This window comes from Pleurodeles waltl, chromosome 11 (assembly GCF_031143425.1).
Source record: "Pleurodeles waltl isolate 20211129_DDA chromosome 11, aPleWal1.hap1.20221129, whole genome shotgun sequence".
In the NCBI taxonomy this organism is placed as follows: domain Eukaryota; kingdom Metazoa; phylum Chordata; class Amphibia; order Caudata; family Salamandridae; genus Pleurodeles; species Pleurodeles waltl.
Window position 1 is genome coordinate 894,151,736 of NC_090450.1, and position 17,174 is coordinate 894,168,909.

Consider the following 17,174-nt stretch of genomic DNA (forward strand, 5'->3'; position numbering starts at 1 on the left):
CCAGAGTAAGGTGTAGGTTATTTGTCTTCTTGCCCTTCTGCAAATTTCTTCAGTCTCTTATGAATTTTCAATCTCTGTCTTTTTGGACAAGAAGAAAGTGGCAATCTTGTAGTTGGTGCAAAATTCAGCATCCAAAACCATCTTTTGATGGAGGAAAGAGTCAGATGTCTCACATGTTTAATGCCAATCGAATTTGTGTCCAATCAACAGTTCAAAACTTCATACATTCTTGTTCCAGTTTTCTAAATCTTCTACCTCACCTGCTCAGTACCAGATTCACCATACATCTCTTTTGAAGTACAAATCAAATCAAATCTATTTTGCTTCAGCCTAACCGGCCATAACAACTAAATAAGTTACCAATTAAAACATCACACCCAAAATACATTAATATAGCCTCGGAATGATTGTGGAACTATTTTGTCAATAGTCCTGCACCATTCTTTAACGACCATTTCATTAAATTAAAACTTTACATAGCACTTAGGTCAACTCATACAAGTTTAAAAGATAAAAATCAATAGTCGATGTTTCCAAAATGAAAATGTGCTACAATTAAGAGGATGTAGCTAGGCAGACATAAGTGCACAAAATATGAAGTGGTAAATATACTCTTTGTCCACCAATTCATTTGGCTGTCTTATCGTATGGTGCTCTGGCAAGCTCAAAACGAAAATTAACAGTCCTTAGGTCATTGTTAAAATTTCCCACACAAATTTGTGTGCATTTTATCTACAAAATACTATCTTTAAGTACATGTCTTGGTGAGCCTAAGACTAAATGGAAGGAGACCCAATGTAAGGGATGTTCCCAAAATACACTCGGCCTAAAGCTCATCCCCGTTCAATATGGCTAACAAGGGGCTCTTCTCAACTTAAGAACTCTGTGACACCATTTGCACTACTTACCCAGGGGACATTATTGCACCCTTGATGTTATATCTAGGCCATTATTGTGTTACCGCTAGGATCTTTTGATGTATGTGCAGTCTTGATTTCCATATCTCTGAAACATATGCGGAAACAGTCATCACAATGCCTTTTACATCAGATTGCATACACAGAGCTTCAGCCTCCTTACATTTCCTGACCTAGTACTTTTTGAACAGTGGCCGCAGATCAACTAGACATACCAAAAGGAAGTGAGCCATTGTCTTTTAGCTACCTAAGACACAGGGGCAGCGGCCACACCTCCCCAAAGAACCTGGAGACCAGCTGTTGGTTATTGAGGCCACCGGTAACATACCCATATGAAAATTTAAATAAAGAGATCTTCTTTCTGCTGGGAAGACATTGTCAAAAAAAAGAGAGCCGGCTTGAGTTCTTGATGAAATGATAACGTTTTAGCACAGGGCCAGGATGATTGCAAGACATCAGATTTTTGTTGTCCCAATATGCCTTTATAACCATAGATAAGCTGGTTTTCCAGATTTTTTCAGGGTAGAGCCAGAGTTCTTCTTCCCAATGGCAGCCTGAGCCTTTGATACGTGGGTGCACCATGGCAACCTTTGATAGTTTTGTAATTTCAAAAGATCTGCTAATGCTGCTCTTTGTGATACTAATTAGTCCTTGGATCAAACACAGAGCCAGTATTTTATCAGTGCCAATGCAATGTAGTCTTCAATTTTCCCGATGTGCAAATCTATTCTAATGGCGTCCATTGGTATGCCACGATCCAAATGGAGCACTGGTATCATGAAATTATTTTCTGTTATTTGCACTGCCGGGATCTTTTTGAATTTCCAAATCTCGGAGCCATAGAGTGCAGCTGCCCTCACTTTTGTTTTGTAAGCCAGCAGTGCCAAACTTGTTGAGTGGTTCCAGGTGGATTTTGCAAATCTTAACTCTGCACCAGCTTAGTGGGCCAGGGAGATGTTACTTTTGTATTCCTGCAAAGTCCAGGTTAATTTTCCATTCACATGGCACCACAGATAGCCACAAGGAGTTACAAATGCTGGTTGTTGACCTTGAAGGTAGCTCGCAGCCTTTGTTTCTGATTGAAAATCATATATTTTGTATTCCCGACATTGATTGTCAATTTTGTGGCAGCACAGAAGGACTCAAATCCCTTCAATAGATGATGCATCAAAAGCTCAATTCTTGCCAATAGCACTGCATCATCTGCAAAAAGCAATATGGGTGTTCTCTCGTTGGCCAATTTTAGCATATTGAGTTTTAAGTCATGGACAGTTTGAACCACTTCATTTATATCAAAATTAAAGAGGGTTGGTGCGAGGACACACCCTTTCTTGACACCTCATTTGATCGGAATCTCTGGCGTGTGATCATTCATTGCACTATATTTGACCCTTGTAGTGTTACCAGTGCAGAGAGATATTATTAGCTTCAGGATCTTTTCTGGGTAACCCATTTCCATCAACGTTTGCCACAGTACAAATCGATCAACACTGTCAAATGCTGTTTGGAGATCAACAAATACCAGATACAGCAGACAGTTTTTTAAGGAGACATATTTAGAGCATATTAGATGCGTCTTAAAGAGTTGGTCGATAGTACTCTGGCTCCTCCTAAAACCCACTTGGAATAGTACTATTAAGTCTCCTTCCTCTATCCATTGCTCTAGGTGAAGTAGAATCAATTTGGCAAAGATTTTTCCCGTGCTGTTAAGCAGTGAAATTTGCCTATAGGTGCATACCATTTCCCGAGATCCTTTTTTGTGTATTGGAATGATTATTGATTCTCTCCATGATGGAGCAAGTTCTTCTGAGGACCATACAATGTTGTAAAAGGGAGTTAATATCAGTACCCGTAATAGTAAATGATTACAATAAACATCTGATGGAAATCTATCTGGGCCTGCTGCCTTGTGTGGTTTTTGTGAGAGAATGGCTTGGGCAACTTCCTTTCACTGAATTCCTGTAAGGACCTCATGGCACTCTGGTCATTCTGTGAACTATTGTCGCTACTGAGGCTGTAAATTGCCTTGTCAGTTCCAATTGGCTATAAAGTGTAGAGGAATTGTCACGTAGGCTCTCATTATTCTAATGAGACTACTGGATTTTGAGTGGCAAAATCACCTGCGGTGTGGGACACTGAGTCTGATCCACTACAGGTGACACCTGTCGCCCTAATCTGGGTTTTGCTCAGTCTAACTAGCAGTGCCTCATCTCTACCCAAGGGCAGGGATTATTGGGCAGCCGAGCGCATGACATAATTGATTTCTCAGGGAAACCGTGGTCACTCAGGTCTCATCCGTTTCTCTCAATTACATTTGTCTCACATACACAATGACAAACAGAGGCAGCATATGCTTCAATAATGTTTTAATGAAGCAACTGCATCTTAGATAGCAAAGCATGGGCTGCAATAATCAGGACTATACAGCATGACAAGATTAAAATGGTGACAAGGAGAGTAAAGCATAGAAATAATGTTACCATATTGTCACTAGAGTCAATAGACTAATTCCTACCTAGGCTACAATAGAGCACAGCGTGTTAAGCTCCAATTCTGCCCTTCAGGTTCCCCTGGGAAGACATGATCCCCCATACCTGAGCAAAGGCATGAAGTCTGCATAAGGAGCTGTAGCAAAGCATTCAGCAATCAGCATACAGTTGTGGTTCTCTGGCTGGAATCTCCCTCAACGTGTAAGGGACAGGGAAGTGTTTTTATAATGAAACAGCTGATGTTCTGAGAAAATGTCCCTAAGTAAGGATGGGTGTTTTTTTATGAATGTCAGAGACAAAACGTGTACCACGTTCATCGGCAACCTATCTTACTACAGCCTTGAAAAAAGTACAGAGAGAGCAAGAATGTCTTGTTTGAGAACGTAGTGCTGGCCTAGGCAAAATCAGCTAGATAGAGAGAAATAAAACAAGACCGTAAAAGTGGCTATTTTAAGAATAATAAAATGAAGCTGAAAATGATATATCTGGTTTAAAGTGTACAACGGCAGGCCTAGTATGCTAAAATAATGTGCATGGAGCTATAACTAAAATGGCAACACAACACCCTCCCCTTGTCGGTTGAAGGTGGTTCAAAGCATAAGTACAAATAAAAGCTACTAAAACTCAACCTAAGATATACATGTAAAAAATGTCAATAATGACAAGTTAAAGGGACACATGAGCGTATATAAAAGGACAATTTAAAACGTTAACATGTGGCTTAAAAGGACCGAATTTCAATTGTCAGATTTTTTTTTAGAATGTCCAATCGAGTCCGGGACAATGGAGGATAGGAAATCTTCCATTTCAGCAGGTGTTAAAGTTGGAAAGGCATCGCCGAGAAGGACCAAGGAGCAGTCGTGTTCCATAGCCTAAGCCTCAGCCAAGGCAGCAGTGTTCCATAGAGTGCCCAATAATGAGAAAGGGCAACTCATAAGCGGCTTCCCGTAGCAAACGCACCCTCAACGTGCATGTCCGGTAATGAGCCCTCAGCGAGAACATCAACAGATCAGCGTGCAATGAAAGCAAGCGCTGCTTAGAAAGACAAACTTCCAGTGCATGTTCGAAAGAGCACCAAAGGCACCGAAACATGGGCTGCACACAATGCAAAACTGGTCTGAATGACAGAGACCAGTCACACTCCAGTTCCTGCAGGAGTGTTGCTCCAAAGTACTGTATCATGCATTCATGACACAGCTGCGCAGATGGGAGCGCTCTCATTTCTCCTTGTTGAGGCGGGGCAGCCATTGCGCAGGAAAAGTAGCAACAGCAAAATGCCAACTATTATAGCCAAAGTTATTAGAAATCTCCCGAAAATACTGGAGAATATTCAGTGAATAGCTGATGGTATTAAACTGAATATGGAGGAGAAGGTGTGAACAAAACCAGAACCAACAGACTTAAAGAAATTAAATATTTGTCTCACGAGTCCACCAAAATGTCTTGGAAAGTTGGTCCTTAAAAGAGACTGTATCTCTGCTGACGACCTTGCCATTTGAAGTGCGTAGGTCTCGCGTGCAGATGTGAAAGCCACATGTTTTTGAAACAGTAAAGCTTTGAGTCTGCTCAACTTGTCAGAATTCACATTAGAAGTAGCAATATGAGGCCAAATGTCAGCTACCTCTTTTATTTTAGTGGGAGGAAAAAGTACATTCCCGCAGCATGTAACAATCTTAGAGACCGAAACAACATAAACTATTCCGGCTCGCATCCCACAACAGTCTTCACCATTGAGGAGAACATAGCTGCCATTTGAAAGCACCTGGAACGCAGGTCTAATCAAGGGGACTGGAACTCCCTTCAGATAACAAGCCAAGTTTGCAGCAGACGAGTTACACGCCCCATGCAAGGACAGCTGTTTACAAACCATCGAATGGCTGACAGAAGTCTTGCATTCACTACCGCTAAGAAAGACTTCTTTCATGCCACTGAGACATTTGTATGAGAAGGGTAGCTCCCACACCTCATGGATATAACTATCTCCCAGCCTTTAATATCTGCCTACCGGAGTGTGTTTTAAACAGGAGGTGAACTGAAGTGTGGAAATAGGCAGATTAATGACCCTGTGTATTAACCACTCAGCTGATGGTATTTCATCCACAGTAAAAGGTAACTTTTCTAACTTTTCGATGTTTAGCATGACATAAGTCGCTTCTTTCTTAGCCATCAGCTGTCGTTGTCGCGGTAAATTAAATGTGGAAAATATTTCCCTTGTGCTGATGTGTTGCCAGGGAACACAACCTGCCTTCAGTGTTTGAAGTGTCCAAGCCAACTGCATAATGGACCGTAGTTGACTCTGTCCATGGTGTAAGGAAGACGTATCTGTTTGTATGATGTCTATAGCAGAAGAGACAATGTTATTTAAGGTGTATATCCAGTCGGACAGGGTATTAATCCCATTATCTACAACAGCTAATGCTTTCTGTAAGTTTTCTTGGTCAATTTGCCGTAAGCGGGCAGCAGCTTCCTGTTGGGAAAACTTCCAAATTTCATTATATACTTCATATAAGAAGAACTTTCTGTGTTGTTTCCTGGGGCCCAACAGGAAATCCTGTAAGTCGGTGTTATTAGACAGGAGACTGAGGTGTTCTCTAACCGCATCTAGTGAGGAAGTCTTTAACCATTGCTGGCAGAGTTTCCCTACACTATATGTTGTTAATATACACGCATGTTTGGACGATATATAGCGAGGGTCCGGCCTGCTATTTCTAAACACCCATTGGTATCTATTGGCCACAATAACCACCCACCAGGACCTGACAGTGAAGCATTAAACATGCCATTCTGGACCCATTCATCGAGCTGATCTTCAGTTGCATTTATAGATTTTTGCTATTTATAAAAAAATTCAGGTGTAGGAATACTGGGCGTGTTTCATTCCTTAAGGTTTGCTAAGCCTAAAAAACTTGTTTGTTGTACAGTTTAATTTAAAAATATCATTTGAACAGGTATAAGGCATGCTCTAAACAAAGCTTCCTTCCCCTTTATTTGCCAATGTCTAGTTCCCCACACACTTTTTAAGTCAATCGACTTCAGCCAATATTCATAACCTCCTATAGTCAACCGGGAAACAAAGGAATCTGAATAAATACATTTCGTATTTGTCAATAGTATGCGTACATTTGCTGTCAGTGGCAATTTAAAATAATATGACTCAGCATTTTTAACATTGTGCCCAGAAATATATGTGAACTTCTCAGAATAGGTTTTAGAACTCCCTTGTGGTGGAGTCGGACAATGTTCCCATTGTGTGTAATTAAAAACAGTCTTTGGGGTACTTGCTCTGTGGATGAAATGGTGCCCATAAATATTATAACAAAACATATCACCATAATTTTCTTTAGATTGGTAAACATCTTTGTTTTCAGAGACAATGTAATACTGCAATTCAGTCATCATAGAATAAACTGTTTTCACATCCCAATCATCAGAAACAACTCTGGGTATTATTATATAGTTCATTGAAAGTTTAAAAACATATGGTACTTGAATGACCTCTGTGGGGCCATATATATCAAATGTTACTTTATCCCAAACAATCACATCAGGAATTGGTATGGCAGAACTGTTCACAAATGACAAGTATCTGCGGACCTTATGAGAAGAAAAATGTGGTTTTAGGACCTCATCCACCAGTTCAACTGTTGATTTTTCAGGAAGAAAATGATCATATGTTAATAAAAAGAACATTATGACAAACACAATCCAAAGTAGGAAAGCTAGTACAATCAAGGAAAGCCACAAATAGTTCCATGGAAGAATAAAGTGAGTTGCTTTAAGCCAGTTTATCAGCTTACGTGTTTTTGAGAGGTCAAGTGTAGAAGAGGCGAATTAGTCCAAAAGGTTATCATTGATTTCAGCAAAGTATCCAGAAGCAGTTTGTGCAAAAACTGGAGCCATATCTGTAGGTGGAGTGGGTATTTCCCGCGGTGGCTCAGAGTAAATGGTGCCCTCCGTCTGTGTTGCAGTTGTGTCAAATCGATCAGTTATTTCTGTGATGTTAGTGGAACCAATGCAAGATCATTTTCCACCCTCCCCAAGCTTGAAGAGGTGTCAGTGTTGCTGCTTACAACTTCTAGAGGAACTTCTTGACCAGAAGTGAGAGGGATTCCATAACTACTGGCTGCTCCTTTTGGTTTGCTGTGCAGGATCGGCCACATGATGTAGATTGACATTGTCGGTAGAGACAAAGCTTTTTTCTTTGGCACCTGTCAACAGTGGTAGAATAACAGTTCTGGTACTGTGTATTCCCAAAACTGGGTCTGGTGCACAATAAGAAGGGCCAAATTCCTTTTTCACAGCACCCTTTTCAAGTACTAGATCCCTGACTTTAGGAATCTAGCCTGTAGGCGTTACAGGTACATCCTTAATTCCTGTAGAGTCAGCACTGGCAGAAGCGTTGTTGTCACTGAACTGTTGCAAATCCTGTAAGAAAGTGACACTTTAATTTATGTCAAAGGGTGTTTCTGCCGCCTCCACGCCAGGACCATCAAGATCTGGAACATACATTCGGGTTCCAAACAGGCACTCATATGAAGTACGACCCCCCAGGGACCTTCCAGGCAAATTGTTAAGTGCTCTCTGGACTCCATACAGGTGGTTGAACCAACTGCGACCCGTACATAAGACTCTGGCTGTTAGGGATTGCTTTAAATCATGGTTTAATCGCTCCATTACACTATTTCCCTCTGGATGAAATGGAGATGAGGACTGGAGTTGGACCCCCAAAGAAGCCATGGAATCCCTGAATGCCCTTGAGGTGAAAGCAGGGCCCTGGTCCAAATGGAAAGCCGCAACTGCATATGTGCTGATAAAGACTCGCAAATCTTTAATAACAGTTGAGCGTCAGCCGAGCGTTGTGGCTACACCCATAGAAATCTGGAGCAGGAGTCAACAGCGACAGAGATTTTTTTGTATGCACTGTCAGGTGTCAGAGGACCACAATGGTCCAAGTACCCACACTGTAAAGGTTTGTTTGAAATTACGAGGGGTGTCTGCCGCAGGCGTCTAGCAGTGGAAACTTTAATTTGTTGGCAGATGTCACAACAAAGGACATACTGCTTCACCTCTTTGTATAGGCCTGGCCACCAAAAATGAGCTTGTAGCAATGATATTGTAGCTGCCACATCAGCATGGGCAGATGCTGCCCCCTCATGCACTGCTTTAATTAACTCTGATCTTATATCTTTGTTGGGAATTTCTCGAACCCCTACACCTGGTATCTTAACCTCAGCATTTAGGCAGCCTCCCATTCGGTAGGAATATTTAGCAGGAAATACTTCTGGATAGGACGTACCATCAGCAGTAGCTTTCACGGCAGCCCATATGTCTTCGTCCAGGTTCACAGCTAAGTGGGTTACTACAGCAACGGTGGCCGTAGCGATTGCTAACTTTGTGGCTTCATCAGCCAGTGTATTCCCAGCAAAGTGGATTCCAACGCGCTGGTGTCCAAGTGTATGCAAAACATGGACATTTGATAGCGTTTCCCTAAGATCCTCTACTTCCCCCACAGCAGTCTGTGTTTAGTGGTGTTACCTTTAGGGTCTCTGAACTCATTCTGGCGCTAGTAATGCAGGCATTCTTTGAAGGACTGGACACAATAGTACGAATCGCAAACAATCAGTGTTAACTGTGCAGGATCCGTACGTTCCAGTGCCATCACCAGAGCCTTTAGCTCTGCTAACTGTGCTGTGCAATCCCCTAGGACTTGCGTGAATGTATGTTGGGGACAAAATTTATTATCCTCCATGTAGCCACTTAAGACTGGGCAAGCAGCGGAGTATTGATGCTTTGTGCCAATTGCAGGTTGTGCAGAGCCATCGGTGTACCTGTCTCATTGATACTGATCAATAGGCAGTGTGTTTGCTGGAACCGGGTATTCTAGTTCATATTGCAAAAAATCTTTAATTTGTAATTTTAGCACAAAAATGTAGTCTACATCTGTGGCTGTCAATGACATGGCCCATTAAATCCAACGTGGATGTAATGCTATAGCGTTTGGAGCGCTGGCTTTGGTGACAGCATAAGGGCTGGAATTGGGGAGATGACAATAATGTGTTTGCCTTGAGCTAGAGGTCTTTCTTTAATGACAGCCATCTGTACAGCAGGGAGAATTTTCTCAGTGGGAGCAAAGTGTTGTTCTGCTGCTGAGTACAAGTGTGATTTGTATGCAATCGGGACGGTCTCACCCTCGTTAAAGGTTACATAGGTGAAACCAATGGCACCAGTAATTACCCTGATGACCAAGTGTGTTTTATTGTCCCTTGTGTGTAGATGTTCTGCTGCAAGCATGTCGGTCTGCAGGTCTCTGAGAATGCGTGTGTGTTTGACTGTCCAAAATTTACTTGAAAAGTCAGGACGTATTAAGTCATATGAGGTTTTATGCATATTGCATAATCACGAATGTAAGTTCTACCAAAATTTAGTCAACCCAATAGAGATTGGAGTTTTTAATCATTTTTGGAGGTTGTAATTGTGCGCATTTTTCTAAGAATTGTGGCGCTAGGGTCTTTCCTTCACTCAATAGCTCCTATCCCAGAAACAGGGTGCTGAGGAAAGCTATTTTTGTTTTTTTGAAGTTGAATTTGTAGAAAAATTTAGCAAATCCCACAAAAATGCGGGTTACCCATCTTAAATGTTGCAGCAATTCATCCTCCATGAGGTAGATGTGGTCTACATATGCTTCAGGGTCAATGTCATGCAAAATTGCAGTCACAAAAGCTGTGAACAGTCCTGGACTGTTCTTGTACCACTGGGGTAAAGGACTGAATTTTTTCTGGGAGACTATTGCATTGAAACTTGTTAAATCTCTACTCTCAGGCACTATATTCTGGCAGAAGGAACCATTGGAAATGTCCAGTGTTGTTTTGTATTTTTTCCGCACTATGTTGTTCATTAGTGCTGTGCTATCTGAGTTTTGTATAGCATATGTGCGTGTATGACTATTTAGGTGTCTGTAGTCTAAGACTATTCTGTATGAATGGTCCTGTTTAGCTACTGGGAATAAAGGATTATTCATTGAGGAGACACAGGGTTCAATTACGCCCTGGTACTCTAGTTGTGTGAGGATTTCCCTTACAGGTGCTTTAGCATCATGTTTTATTGGATATTGGGATTGAGGTCAGGGTTGATTTTTAATAGGAATTACATGGTAATTGTCCCAATCTACGTGGTTGAAATATAACGTGGGTGCCTGCGCCAATGCCTGATTGATGGCATATGATTCTACGAGCTCTTCTGGAACAAGGGGCGAGAAAGAAGGTTTGATAACATCTTCACCATATGGGCAGGTGCAGACAAATTCAGGTGGCCATTCTTGTTCGGCCAGCAAGATATCATATATGTTTACTACGCGATCCCAAAAGATTGCGTCTATTGTGTATTCAATGTCTCCTTCTAACTGTAGCGTTACTTTGTACACCCTATCAGGGGTAGAGACACGCATGTCCTCAGTTTCTACTTGTAGAAAGTCATCAGTTGCTTTGACCTCCAGATGCTCTAGAAGATTCCGGTGAACTATTGTGATCTCTGATGCGCTGTCTAGCAGCGCTAGTGCCCACATTCTGTTCTTTAAAAGGACCCTCTTCTTAAATGACATGTAGAACTGCAACTGATGCCACCTTTTTCTTTTTACATTGGGGTTTTTGTTGGGGAGGTTTCTCTTCCTTTTAAACAGAAACCTCTGTTGAGCTTTGTGATTCCTGTCTCGGTATCATGTACTCGGTTCTTCGTTATGACCGCCCACCTCTCTCACTGCGTTTTTCCGCTGGCTCCTAATACCACTAGCGGTCTTCTGTGGACCGCCAGGTCAGAGATGATCATCGTCTCGGCAGAGGCCAACTCGCCACATTATGAATGTGCACCACCAGCCTGTTAGTGGTGGGACTGCCACATTTACCCTGGCGGTCAAAAGACCACCATGGTCAAAATGACCACCATAATCTTCATGATGCTAAGAATAGGTTGGTCTAAGGTGAGGTCATTATTGCTCCTCGCTTGATCTTGACCATTTGTATGACCATCTGTAAGGCCATTTACTTGATTTCTCTCCTCGTCCCTGCCAATCTTCAAGGGACCGTCATCCAGGTAGTTTAGATCTTCCGATGTTATGCTGTCCATTTGGGCATCAACTTTGCTAATATTAAAGTTATCAAAAGTAGAAAGATGCAGGCTGAGTGAACCCAAGCTCTTTCTAACTGTTGCAAAACTGTCCTTTCCAGCTAGAGGGTTTATGTACTATTACATTTTGGGAAGAGACTTGATCAATGTTGAATGCTATTTTCAAATGCAGCAGATGTAATTGCTGGCTATGGGGACATTCCATTAGGCCTCCTCAGGCTTTATCTTGACCACACTTTTAAATTGGTTGCAATTCTTTTTTGGTAGGTGTTGAGATCCGGTTTGGTTTCTATGATATTCCTAGTTCTCGACTGGTTCCATTAAAATTAAATCTTGTGATACTGCTGGTTCACTAATTCACTTAGGGCCAGATGTATCAACCAGTTTTGCAATCGCAAATGGCCCAGTGGGCCGTTTGCGATTGCAAAAAATATTTTTGGTATGTAACAATTCCAATTTGCGATTCAGTAACTTGTTACCGAATTGCAAATTAAATTTGCGACTACATACAGATTCAGTAGTAGGAAGGGGTGTGTTAAGGGCGTCCCTTCCCAATACCGAATCGCAGAGGTATGTATGATTCTTTTGTGACCATGAATGCGGTCGTAAAATAAATCGCAGTTACCACCTACTTCAAGTAGGTGGTAACCCATTAACAAATCCCCTTTGTGAATGCATGCGAAAACGTTTTTTAAGGGCAGGCTCTTAAAAAAATAAAAGAAAACGTTTAATTTTTCATTTTTAAAATGCATCCCATTTTCCTTTAAGGAAAACGGCTGCATTTTAAAAAAATATTGCTTTATTGAAAAGCAATCACAGACATGGTGGTCTGCTGAGCCCAGCAGGCCACCATCCCTGTGATTGTAGCCATTCGCAATGGCTTGCAAATTACGACCTACCTCATGAATATTGATGAGGTAGGTCCATTTGCGAGTCCTTGCGAATCGCAGTATGAAACTCCTGGAGTTTTATGCATTCCAATAGCGATTACTTAATTGCGATTCGCTATAAATCGCAATTAGGTAATCGCTATTGTGAATAATGATACATGTGGCCCTTACTTCTGCTGGGCACTCTTCAGTATTCATGTTGGGGTTGAGATGCGATGATGGCAAAGGGGACTCTTTGACCATCTGGACCCTATGTTGCTCCACACGAACCTCATCTGGCCACTCCTCTCCCCTGACACCTTCTAGGAGAGGCAGGAGCTAAGGGGGGAGGAGCCTGCGTCGGAACAATGCTATGATTGTGATGCCTATAATAGTTTGTTTTAGTATTTACCAGGCTGGCATGCTTATGGGTTGGAAATGCTTGAACCTGTGATCGTTGTTTGAATAGTAATTGATTCTGGTTTGCTATCTCTTCACTTTTTTTGGCATCTGATCCTTTATGGGTGAATCCCCAAGAGGCTGTGGCCATATTAACCATGTTGTCTACCGAATTAACATGATTTAGGGTCTGTATTTCCGATTCCGACATGGTGTGTGGGTGGTATCCTTTATGCATTAGAGCTTCCTTGTCCCTCTTTGATTTTCCTCTTGTTCCATACATTTTTTTAATTTGGTATTTTTTTTTCCTTTTTAGTATTGAAGTACCAAGCTATGTACTTCCCTCTGCTTTCAGTATCAACTTTCCTTTCTCTCCCTCTATTGTTTCCTTTGTTAATTCTCTTTGTTAGTTGCCTTGTTCTACTATTACCAGTTCATCTGTGTTTTTTTTCCATTTTCCTGGCTTCAGCTATCTTCAACAGCCCTCTGTCGTTGGGTACTGTGCACCCTAAACAGTACCCTTAGAACCTACAAGGCCTTCTGTAATCTTTGGTCCTTCAAGGCCTGTCCGTTGGTGCAGCTTGATCTCCCCTGTCCTGGGCTATTCCCTAGATGCTTGGATGCTCCTTGTTTCTTTGTCCTTGGAATTTTGGGCTTGAGTACTTGAGTACTTAAGTGCCTGGAATTCAAGGTGCCTGGAGGTGCCTGGATGCCTGAGTGGACAGGTGCTAAGTGGATGCACAACGGCGTAATCTTCGGTCCTTTGTCCTTTAGCTTTAGACCTTTAGCCTTCAACCTTTCTCCTGGATACAGTAGCACTTGGTCATTAGGGTGCTAGGTTTCCAGGGCTATAGGGTACCAGGTACTTAGGTGATTAGGTCCTTAGGTACTTAGGTGCTTGGATGCTTTCAGCTGTACTTTGGAGACAGGAGTCCATCTAAGAATCTGCAGTCCGAGTATCTAGTTGGGTCCCTAATGCAGGCTTTAAAAGTCCTTTAAGTCCTGCTTCGGTCCTGCTTAAAGGTCCTTGATTTTCCCAAGGAGGGAGTTAGGATGAAAAAAGGAAGCAAAGGGAGCAGGGAGAGTCGAGAAAGTGCAGAGCCGAAGGCTAATGGATGGTAGATAGATAATGATGGATGGTAGGTAGTGGTTCTGAGGGGTGAGGTAAGCCACACCAGACAATTACTGGCCGCTTCTGTCGCACTTTACAGAACCCACATCTCTGAGCCTATCTTTTCCCAGTTTTCAGCTGTAACCATTCCACAATTGCTGCGAGGGTGACAAACAATGCTCTCACCTTGAAGCTCGTGTGCCACTCTGTCTCTCAGCCATTCCATCCCTATTACCTTCCCCTTGGCGCACGGTCCCCTAGCGCGAGCTCTTCTCACTCCTCACTCCTCGGAATCAGGGCTCCTGCCTCTCCCGCTCGCACTCGATGCCTGGCGCTTTTCTGGGTCCGTGCCTCCAAAGCCTAGAGGCACCGCTTCCGCTTCCAGCCCCACCTCCTAAGGCTCCCAACTTCGGGCCTGGGCCCCAGCACAGGCCTCTAGCGCTGGCCTCTAACCCCAGGGCCAGAGTTCCGGAGTGCTTCAGACGGTGCTAGGGATGGCAGCCTAGGGAGCACACACAGAGCTCACAGGACAGACCGGAGCAGATCGGAGCAAGGCAGCACTTCTGGAGCGGCGCAATTCACTTCCTGCTGCATGTCCAGTTTTCCATCCGTTGCCTGGCTCCTTGACTCTTGACAGGATGACTTTGCCTTTGAGTATGCCGACGTCCGGGCCCCAGGCAGCTCGAGACCCCTGTGTACAGGGTCAGTGTTGATTAGTCTTTTGAAATTATTCAATAATTTCCATTTGAAGTTGTAATATTGAAGTTAAACAAGTGTGCTGGGTCATCATTTTTCATCCAGAGATCTTTGCTCTGGAATTCCTTCCATAAGATATTCAACCTGACCCAACACTTTAAAAAAGAGGCTTAAACCCTGTATCCTCACTGTTTAAATTCCCTGCTGAGATTTGCCTGCCCTTGTAATTGCACTGAGAGATCCATCCAGAATGAATGTTGTGATTTATAAAATAACCCAAGTAAATTGTATTGCAAATAATATGTGTAAACTAATTTCCACAAATCACCACAAACAAGTTATGGGTGAAGGCTTCTTTTAATGAACTAGCAGATGTTGGGTATGTAAATCACCTACTAATTGTGAACCTACAAGCCACTTCAAAATGTTTCATATCCAAAACTAGGCCTGGCAGGGCTTCTTCATGTTACCCCAAAATACCAAAATGTCATCCACAAAGAGTCTGATTTGGTGTATATCCCATCTGAATTATACTCTTTATGCTTCTTTCAACTCTCTTATCCTTCTGTGAAAGACTTTCCTATAGATACTGGGATTGTGTTGTATGTTCTCCTTACACTTCACAAACTGTTCCTAATATATATTGTGAAATTGCCTTCACTCATTTTGCTTCTTCAGTATGCCTTCTCATCTTTCGTACCTCAAGTACAAAGCCCAATTTTGCTATACTTCTAATTAAATGTGAGTCGTCAGTTGGATGTGATACTTGTTTGAACTTGCAGTGGTGCCATAATCCTATTTATTCTTTATGCACTACGTACCGAGCCAAGGTGCATTGTCTTTTTAATTGGAATACTAGTTCCCTAATGTGTCCTAATGTGATGCTAATAATATTCAAGCTTTTCTGTTGAGAGTGAAAAAACTCAGATCTGCTGTAAATGTCCAGTCGGTATTCTGCAACTTTTGAAATCCTATCATTAAATCTCTAAATGTTTCCTGTCAGTGACATCCCAGTCAATTGAGAGGTCATTTAGAACGTGCCCTGGCACAATGTTATCACTAATCCAGAATTCAGCTCCTTTTTCAATTTGGACTAGTAAAGGAAAACCTAATTGATTCTTTTGCAAGTCCTGTGTTTTTGCGAGAAGAATGTTTAACACCTGGTTCCACTATGCACATATCGCCATGTTTCAATAAATCCCCATTCACTCATGGCAAATCTGGAGGCTGCTTTTATAATGGGACCATCCAATCTCCGAAGCCACAGCATGTTGAAATTTCACCTAGTATGCTCCTTCATTTTACACAGTTTGACAACTGAAAAAAAGGTCAGGAGCTTTGAATTGGTCTGAATTAGAGCAAGATAAACTATCCACCCTGTAAATTAGGCACATATACTATGGCCAGCACCATTTTAAGTCATTCAATTTTCTCATTAAGAAGCAACAGCTACTCCCTGCATTTCTCATAGTTTTTAGTTCTGCCATACAGATATCCTTGTGAAGAACAAATGCGACTCTGGCCATTGTGTTTTTCATCAATGTAATGAAGAGCAGGAGGAACACACGGTGTCCCACCCTACTCTGACTGTCATTCAGGAGATGAGTTTATTAAAGTAGAGCTTATTGTAGGAAGATTATCTTTAGTGTTATCCCACTTGATCTGTTTTGCTAATCGGAATCCAGCTGCATGTTTCCAAAAAGAGGATGGTGATTTCGATCCATCAAATTCGTCAATTGTACCAGGTGTTCTGTTGCTTTGACTTATCTTTTTATACCTTGCATGTCTTTCTGTAAGTCTATACTATGCTTTCTCAGCTCTGTGCTCAATTGCTGCGGGTCTTCTGAAAGAGATTCATCAAAACCGAACTTGAAGTAAGAGAGGTCTTCAAAAAGGAGCAGAGATTCCTACCAGATTGTGTTTTTCTTTAGTTGCCACTTGAATAATTTTATTCGTATTGTGTGTTGTTTCCTTAAGTGGCAATAAACTTGAGTGTAGTTTATTTTATTTTCTATGCTCTTTGTGAAAAATTGAATCCTCAGTTCCCTTTTATGCACCCCCATCTGTTCTCAGAAAGCCCCTGTGTCAATCAGCAGCAAATCTTTCAGGGTGCAGAAAGTTTCTTACTTTGAGCTTCTACTCTGAGTTGTACATTTACCTCTACAGGCCGAGTGCAGTGATTAAAATTAGTTGCTATACTCTCGATTTTGACTACTGTAGTTATAGTGCCTTTGAGCTTCCCCACCTCTAAATCACCATCTTATGAATCTAGGCACTGCTTATTTTGGTCCTCAACTGGTTAGGAGTTCTCACAGCACTGCTGGTAAGCTGATATTACTTTTTAGGCTAGCAGATACCAAATATCACATGCTGAAGATAGCATGTAAATGCAGATCTCTCGTTTTAAGGATCAGCAACTAACCTTATAGACCTCTTTGATTTATTGTTTCTACAGCTGACTTAATTTGCCTTCATCCTTTGTTTGCCAAATAGACCCAATGTTGCAAACTGCTGTGGCATTGGTTTCCTCCTTCAGCATACTATATCTGAAGGCCAGATTCCCCGAAAAAAGTAA